We start from the raw sequence: 9,654 nt of genomic DNA on the forward strand, positions 1-9,654 counted from the left end.
TTTCATCTCAATACTTTGTTATATATCCTTTGAGTGGCAATGACAGAGGTCAAACGTTTTCTGTAAGTCTTCACAAGGTTGGCACACACTGTTGTTGGTATGTTGGCCCATTCCTCCATGCAGATCTCCTCTAGAGCAGTGATGTTTTGGGGCTGTCGCTTGGCAACACGGACTTTCAACTCCCTCCAAAGGTTTTCTATAGGGTTGAGATCTGGAGACTTGCTAGGCCACTCCAGGACCTTGAAATGCTTCTTACAAAGCCACTCCTTCGTTGCCCTGGCGGTGTGCTTTGGATCAGTCATGTTGAAAGACCCAGCCACGTTTCATCTTCAATGCCCTTGCTGATGGAAGGAGGTTTGCACTCAAAATCTCACGATACATGGCCCCATTCATTCTTTCATGTACCCGGATCAGTCGTCCTGGCCCCTTTGCAGAGAAACAGCCCCAAAGCATGATGTTTCCGCCCCCATGCTTTACAGTAGGTATGGTGTTTGATGGATGCAACTCAGTATTCTTTTTCCTCCAAACACGAAAAGTTGTGTTTCTACCAAACAGTTCCAGTTTGGTTTCATCAGACCACAGGACATTCTCCCAATACTCTTCTGGATCATCCAAATGCTCTCTAGCAAACTTCAGACGGGCCCGGACATATACTGGCTTAAGCAGTGGGACACGTCTGGCACTGCAGGATCTGAGTCCCTGGCGGCGTAGTGTGTTACTGATGGTAGGCTTTGTTACATTGGTCCCAGCTCTCTGCAGTTCATTCACTAGGTCCTCCCGCATGGTTCTGGGATTTTTGCTCACCGTTCTTGTGATCATTTTGACCCCACGGGGTGAGATTTTGCGTGGAGCCCCAGATCGAGGGAGATTATCAGTGGTCTTGTATGTCTTCCATTTTCTAATTATTGCTCCCACAGTTGATTTCTTCAATCCAAGCTGGTTGCCTATTGCAGATTCAGTCTTCCCAGCCTGGTGCAGGGCTACAATTTTGTTTTCTGGTGTCCTTTGACAGCTCTTTGGTCTTCACCATAGTGGAGTTTGGAGTCTGACTGTTTGAGGGTGTGCACAGGTGTCTTTTTATACTGATAACAAGTTTAAACAGGTACCATTACTACAGGTAATGAGTGGAGGAAAGAGGAGACTCTTAAAGAAGAAGTTACAGGTCTGTGAGAGCCAGAAATCTTGATTGTTTGTAGGTGACCAAATACTTATTTTCCACCATAATTTGCAAATAAATTCTTACAAAATCAGACAATGTGATTTTCTGGATTTGTTTTCTCATTTTGTCTCTCATAGTTGAGGTCTACCTATGATGTAAATTACAGACGCCTCATCTTTTTAAGTGGTGGAACTTGCACTATTGGTGACTGACTAAATACTTTTTTGCCCCACTGTACAAGGATCCGTCCAAAGGAGGTAAGGGTGTCCCCGACATCCCCACTCTGTTAAGACTAACCTTTGTTTGTGATTGTGTCCGCAGAACACTGAGGATCGGAAAAAAGTCGGCAGGCAGAGCCATGTCCCATTTGTTCCTGCTTCCGCTGTGGCGTCGCCTCGGTTGGGACAAGTGGAACAACTTTGTCCCTTACAACTGGACCGTCCCCTGGTACTACCAAGACGTCACCCGGTTCTTGAGGGAGCACCAGCTGGAGGTGCTCAAGCCTGACCTTTGGAAGCCAAAGACCGTCCACAAGCTCATCCGGGCTAAGGACACCATGGAGGAGATTCCAGGGCTGCCTGCGGGGACTGCTGAGGTCGTCTGGAAGAACGTCTCATCGGACTTGCTGACCAATGGACACAAGGACATGTCGTGGATGGCCATCAAGGGAGGACTTGCTGTGAGGGACTTCTTGCATGCCCGCAACCTGAGTAAGACACGCTACTGCCCATGGTGCCCCTTCAAGGAGAACACCCACCCTCTTTTTTGAGAGTGCCCTTTTGCTCAGGGTCTGTTGGATGCCTTGGAAGATGAACTGGAGGACTCTGTGCCCAGGAGACATCTTTCTTTCCATTCTGTTTTTTATGGACTGTTTCCTGGAACTCACAGAGAGGAGGACATCGAGAAGGCCTGGCGCCTTATGAACTGCTTCAAGGACGCTATCTGGTTCACCAGAAACAGGCTTGTTCTCAGGAGGGAACAGGTCACCTTTCAGGACTGCTACAGACTCATCCAGAGTCTTCTCCGGGACTATTCCATCTTGGACAGCCTGAGAGGCGAAGAGGAAGAAGAGGACTAAGGACTTTTTCTTCCACCTGTTTTCTCATGGACTCCATTTTGACTAAGTATTTGGTTTTTTTTTTGGTATTGCTTGCCGTCTTGGACAAAGCCCTAGGCCAGTGTTTTTTTTCTCTCCCCTACCCCCCCCCCCCCCCGGGTGCATTGTCTTTGACTTGTTTAGTTAGTTAATGGAATTGCATGGTGCGTGTGTGCGCGCGTGCGCGCGTGCGCGCGTGTGTGTACGCTTCATTCGGGGGATATTGTCACTCCTTAGGGAGAGACCACCATCTAGGTGTATGGAGACTTGTTAAGCCTTTAGCACTCCACTTTGCAAGGAACTATGGGAAGAATATGCAAATCCGCCTTCCATGATGTAATTAGGAAGACAGTTGCTGCCTCATTGTTGCAAACCAATAAAGGGCGCTCACTGGAATGTGCAAGCCTGTCTTAAGACAGGATTCCAGTGAAATAACCCAATAATGGCTGCTCCCTTTAGCCTCATGCCCGACCTTCCAAGAGGCCTTTGTTTAACAATGACGCTGGGATTAATACCAGGTATAGTCTCTCAATAAAGCTTCGGGCACTGTGTACCACTCTCCCTCCCCCCTCCCACACGTCAGATAGCTAGGATTGATTGTATGCACATGCGGGGAGGCTGGAAATGCTGGTGTGGTGCAGGGAGAAGTGAGGTCTTGGAGGAGTTTTCTCTTCTAGCCCTCACTTTGCCCTGCTCCACAAAGTATGGGAAATGTATATAACTTATTTATTTGTGAGTATTGTAAGTGGTGTATTCTACGCGCTGCGACGCAGTACTCTGAAATACTTTTGGATTGATGACTGATTGTGAATAAAGCTATTTCAATCACGGTTCTCCCAGGGTGAGGCTCATCCATTGCACTCCGGGTGTGCTGGCTGAAAGGTCAGAATAGGATCATACTCTGCATTATGGCAGCTCAACTTATCAACAGCGTCAGGCTGATCGTCAGTGAGAGGAAAAGATTATCTCTGGGACTAAATCATATTGTTCAGAAGGTAATTGAAGGGGTTGGTGGCGTGGATTTATCCCAAATTTATGCTATTCAGGACTTCCCTTCCACAGGTACATATGACATAACTTTCCATGAAGAGACAGTGTGTTTAAACTTTTTTGAAAAAGTCAGACTTGCCATGGGGGTTGATCCAGCTGTGAATCACCTCATGGTTAAACCTTTATTTGGGAGAGAGGATTCCTCTTTTACCCAGGACAGCCCAAGTTCTGTAGAGACTGTCACCAATATGGCCATGTTAGGGAGGAATGTCTGACAGGAAAAGTCTGAAGAAATTGTCAAAAAAGTGGTCATGAGGCCGGGGCTTGCCCTGAGCCTCGTACCTGTGATGTTTGTGGGGTTTCTGGCCATACTGCCCGTAATTGTGAGGTATATGCTCACTGTACCAACTCTATAGTGAGCTGGGTGCCTGAGACCAGCTCAAATCCTGTCACAGTAAACAAGCCTGAGGGAAATGTCAGTCAGAGCACCTCATATGCTGCTGCTGTGACGCAGTCAGTACAGGATCTCACCCCTGTGACTGAAACTAATGCCCAAACTGAAGTAATTGCTGAAGTTTTAACTGTAACCGTGCCAAAAGATGTAATTGGAGATGACAGCCCTTCTGTGACAGGAATTGTGAGGGAAAACACTCCTGAGGAGAACAAAGCTACTGATATGACACCTACACCAGCAGTTACTAGTGTACAAACTGTAGAAAGTTCTGGACTGAGCCAAACTACAGAGAATGTCCTTGTTTCTAACACGGACATGGCAGTGAAAGAGGCTGAGGGGGAAAACCCTGTGGAGAACATTCAGTGGTCAGAACCTGAGGAGGAGAAAGACAAAATGGATGCTGTTTCTCAAACCAGCTGCAGTTGAATGTGCACAGTATGAGGGGAAAAGGACTGTGGAAATTGAATGTCAGTCTGTTAGCCAATGAAAGAGTTAACTCTGCCTTTAAAAAGGCCTCTGCATACTGGAGCCTGAGGAAAGCAGAATTTTCACACATAGGTGCTTGGTGGGACTGGGTTAAAACCCAATGTTCCTCCTTTTTTTAAGAAATGGAGCAGCAAGTTAGCCTGTATGAAAAAAAGACAATACAATAGCTTTATCAAACGTCTGAACTACCTGTATAGAATGCGTAATTTGGGGTATGAGGTAAAGAATGACCTTGAGGATGTAAAAAAAGATCTTAATAAGAGCTTATATGACAAAGGAAAACAGATCATTTATAGGGCCAAAGTGGAACACATAGAAATGAATGAAAAGTGCACCCGTTATTTCTTTATGAAGGTGTGTACTGGGAGTAAGGATATCAATAAAATCTTGAACACAAAGGGGGAGGAAGTGAAAAATATGCACATGATGAGTGCTATTGCTGAGTTTTTTGATACCCTGTTTGGTGAGAAGCGGACAGATGCCAGTATGAAAGAAGATGTCCTAGATGCTGTGGAAAATAAACTTGGGGAGGAAGATAAAATCCTCCTAGCAAAACAGGTAAGCGATGAGGAAATACAAATAGCGGTTAAAAGTGCAGCTGGGAACAAAACTCCTGGCAAGGATGGCCTGCCTGCTGAATTTTACAAAGTTCTATGGGATGTAATTGGGAAAGATGTCTGTGAAGTAATTAGATGGTGTTTTATAAACAGTACGCTGTGTGACTCAATGAAGGATGGTACAGTGGTTCTCATCCATAAGAAAGGTGCAAGAGAGTGTTTAAGCAATTGGCGACCAATTACTTTATTAAACGCTGATTATAAAATCTTGGCAAAAGTAATGGCAAACCGTATACGTGAAATGATTGATAAGGTGATTGACGAAGATCAAATGTGTGCAGTGCCTGGAAGACGAATAACTGACAACCTGAATCTGTTGCGTGATGTTATTGATGACTGTCAAAATAGAAAGAGAAGCCTGATTGTTTGTGGCATTGATTTTGCAAAAGCCTTTGATAGAGTGAGTCATGAATTTATGTTCAGTGTCTTAGTACGAATGGGTTTCTCATATGAATTTGTGAATGTCATCAAAGGTATGTATGATGGAGTGTATAGCAGGATATTGGTGAATGGATTTTTAACCAGGAGAGTGAATGTTTGCTCTGGAGTACGGCAAGGATGCCCCGTGTCACCCATTTTATTCATTACAACTATCGAACCACTGACGCAAATATTAAGGGAAGATAAAGTAATGAGGGGAGTAACTATACCAGGTAGTGATGGAAAAACCCTGAAAGTCATAGGGTATATGGATGATATTGGTATTGTGTGTGAAAGCATTAACTCCTTGAGTAGAGCCAAGCTATTGATTAGTATATTTTGTGGTGCATCAGGTTTTGCAGTCAACTGGAGCAAATGTGGCATGAAAAACTTTGGAGGATCTGAAACAGATAGTGAAATTGTTACCGTGAATGGAGGATTGAAAGTTTTAGGTGTCATTTTCGACCCTGAACTAAAGGGGAGAGAAAGTTGGAATGAAATAGGATCGAGAGTTGCTAATAAGCTTAATTTTTGGAGACTGAGGAATTTGTCGATGAGTGGTAAAACATTGATTGTCAAAGCAGTAATTCTTCCAATGATCTTATATATTTCTAACGTATTCCCACCGACATACCTCTTAGCAAAACAACTAAACCAAACCATTTTTTTATTCTTGTGGGGTGCAAAAATGGAACGTCTGAAGAGGGAGCATGTGACTAGGGAATGGAGCAAAGGAGGAATAGGTTTTCCTGACCTAGAAGTCTATCTCATGATCAATTACATTGCACTGACAGGGAAACTACTTAAAAGAGAATGCAAAGCTGCTTGCATGCTAAAGTATAAGGCAGGATGGATGCTAATCTGTTTACGCTGGATGTCTTGCAACAGAAACAACCCCATTAGTGATAACATCTCAAAACACTACACTTGCATTGAACAGTTTATTATAAAACACTATCTTCACAAGCTCACTATGGATGACATGATAGCAAAAAAGGCAGTATTGAAGTGTTTGCGAGAGCAAGAATTGATGTGTGATATTCCTATGTTGAAGGGTGACCAAGTTGTTAAAGTATGGAAGTGTATGACTGTCCCTGGCATGACCAACAAAGAGATGTTGTGTGGATGAATATGCATGGAATCCTTCCAGTCCGTGAGGTACAAAAGAAACGAGACCTGGTGAGAACTGATATGTGCCCTAGAGAGAAATGTGGAGGGACAGAAAACATTACCCACTTATTTTGGAGTTGTTCTTTCTCAAGGAAGTTTTGGGAAAGCGTAAGTACTTTGTTAAAAGAATTAACAGGTGTCAGCCCTTTAAATTTTGAAGTGGTTCTTTTTGGTCTTGGTGCGTGTGGAAATATAAAGGCCAGAGTTCTATGGTTGTTTGTAGCCTGTGTTAAAGAGGTTCTATGGGATACAAGAAACGTTCTTCTTTTTGAGAAAAATGTAATGCGTGTAAAAGAATGTGTGAGAATCTTCTTATCCAAACTTTACCTATGTTATCAATGGGACGGACATAAACAAGGATTTGATGACGCCGAAGGAGTCTGGAATATCAAAAAATGGAAACACCTGGTAGATTTATAAAACTGGGGTGATAAACACCTGCAGGTCATGTGAGGATGAGCACTTGTTTTTTTTTTAGCTATAAACTATTTTAATAAAAATTTTTACCACTTAAGAAAAAAAAAAAAAAAAAAGAACAATTAAAACCAAGATGATGAACTGCAATGAACGGTATTGAACGATTTATCAACAACGTTTCTGACCCGTTTTTTATGTGTACTGATTGTTTTTTATAGAAAAAAAGAAAAGGTTCTCCTCTACGACAAGACCTCCGGTATGTTAAAAAACTTAGTAATAGATAATGGACTGAAAGATGTGTGGAAGAGCTGCCACAAACGTACCGGAGGGTGCCGGTGCCACCTGGAGCAATTCCACATGTAGCTCAAGAATTGATTTTATTTTTTGTTCCAAGGACGTACTGCCATCGAGGTGTGACCTTTTATCCAATATTTTACCGGTCTTAATACCTGGAGGATGAACGTCTCCGTTTTAGAAGATCCATGGGTTTTAGAATATTTTAAAGCATGTTATCTGGAGTGCAGGCGGGCAAAGAATCCTAGAACCCTGATCGCAAAATGGTGGGAGGAAATGAAGAAGTGTATTAAAACTTACTTCATCCACTAAGGTAAGAGACTCGCTAAGGAGAAACTTAATTTTTATGAAGAGTTAAATGCCCACCTGCAGGCCCTGCATAGATTATGAGAACAAGGTGTGGAGGTTGGCCCCGAGATTTTAAAGGTAAGAAAGGACATTGACAAGTGCTTAGAGCAAAAAGGAAAACAAATAATTTTTAACTCCCGTGCCAAGCACGTAGAAGAAGATGAGAAATGTATCAGATATTTTTTTTAAAAAAGAGGAATATTAAAAAATCACATATTGAAGAACTGGATGGGGCCACCGATATGCAGGGCCTTTTAAATAAAGTGCATGACTTTTATTCAAATCTTTTTACAGAGAAACCTGTGGATCCATATTTTTTAGAGGACTCGTTAAAAGAGGTTACGGCTATTTTAGATCCCACTTCCCAAAAGTTTTTAACAGATGATCTTAGTGAACAAGAAATTTTAGATAAGATAATCCTTTAATAGTCCCACCTTGGGGAAATTTCAGAGGCCACTAAGAGTTTTAAAACTGGGAAGGTGCCTGGGCTAGACGGCTTGCCAAGTGAATTTTATGTAAAATTTTATGATGTCTTAAAATTTTTTCTTATTTGTCTTTTTAGAGAAGTTTTTAGATCAAAAGTTTTACCAAAGTCCTGGTGCCATGGGGTGGTGACACTGATACACAAGAAAGGTGAGAAAGATAATTTAAAAAAATTGGAGGCCTATAACTCTGCTCAACATGGATTATAAAATTATGGCTAAGGTATGTGCTAACAGAATTAAGACCATAGTAGCCAAAATCATACACTCCAATCAAGTGTGCGCCATCCCCGGCAGGAGCATCTGGGTTAACGTAAATTTGGTAAAAGATGTCATAGAGGATGTGAAAGCCAGAAAAGGTAAAGTGGCGGTTTTATCCATTGATTTCGAAAAGGCTTTTGACAGTGTTTTACACTTTTATCTTTTTAAGGTTTTAGAGAAAATGGGCATGCCGTCTAGCTTTTTATCCTCTCTTAAGGCATTTTATACGAACTGTACTAGTCGTATTTTAGTTAACGGTTTTATGTCTCAAGAGGTACTTTTAAACTCCGGAGTAAAGCAGGGGTGTCCCTTATCCCCACTGCTTTTTATTTGTGCCCTGGAGCCTCTTTTATGTGCAATAAGAAGAGATAAGCAGATCCGAGGAATCCCCCTTCCAGGGGGCAGTGGACTTGAGGCCAAAGCAGTGGGGTATATGGACGATGTCGCGATATTCTGCAGGGACCCCCCTTCCATCACCAAGACTTTGAGGCAGATTGACTTTTATTGTTGTGCCTCTGGTTTTAAAATTAATCTTAACAAAAGTACCATTTTACCAATCGGACGTTTTGATTTTAGGGACATACCGGTAACTATTTCTGATTCTGTTACTATTTTAGGTATCTCTTTTAACGAGTCGAACGATGGTCTTAATTCCTGGAACATGGTGGCAGATAAGATTAATAAGATGTTGTGTGCGTGGAAAATGAGAGACTTGAGTATGAATGGAAAGGTTTTAATTACCAAAATGGTGGTTTTACCTATTCTATTGTATTTAAGCCTTGTTTTCCCTCCCCCCACCACATTGCTGAGAAAAACAACCAAAGCATGTTTTACTTTCTTTTGGAATTCTAAGATGGAGAAACTGAAGCAGTCAGAAGTAATGAAGCCGATAAAGCTGGGTGGCAAGGAATTTCCCAATTTTAACCGGTTTCTTTTAATTAAGTTATTTTCTTATGGTTTTAATACTCTTTTTAAAAATCACTACTGGTCTTACTTTGTACGTTTTAATCTTGGCTTTTTAATGCGGAGACACGGCTTGTTCGAAATAACATTAACCGCCCCTTATGCTTTTAACCTGTCTCCCCGATATGTCATTTATAGCAAGATTTTAGCGTTATTTAATTTAAGATCTAAGAGTATAACACAGTTAGAGATAGTAAAAAGTTAATCAAAGACCTACGTGCTGAGAATTAAGTTTTATGTCCAGTTTTAAATTATGATGAGGATAAAACTAAAAATGTATGGAAAAATATTAATACTCTGTTTCTTTTAAACCAACAGAAGGACCTGGCCTGGATGTGCGCCCACGGATGTCTTCCATGTCAAGCCTTTCAATATAGGAGGGGCTACGTGACGTCCGCCATCTGCCCCAGGAACGCCTGCAATGGATACGAGACTGTTAAACATATATTCTGGGAGTGCCACATTGCCCAAGCCCTATGGTTAAGAATGTTGCCATT

This window comes from Leptodactylus fuscus, chromosome 1 (genome assembly GCF_031893055.1).
Source record: "Leptodactylus fuscus isolate aLepFus1 chromosome 1, aLepFus1.hap2, whole genome shotgun sequence".
Classification (NCBI taxonomy): Eukaryota; Metazoa; Chordata; class Amphibia; order Anura; family Leptodactylidae; genus Leptodactylus; species Leptodactylus fuscus.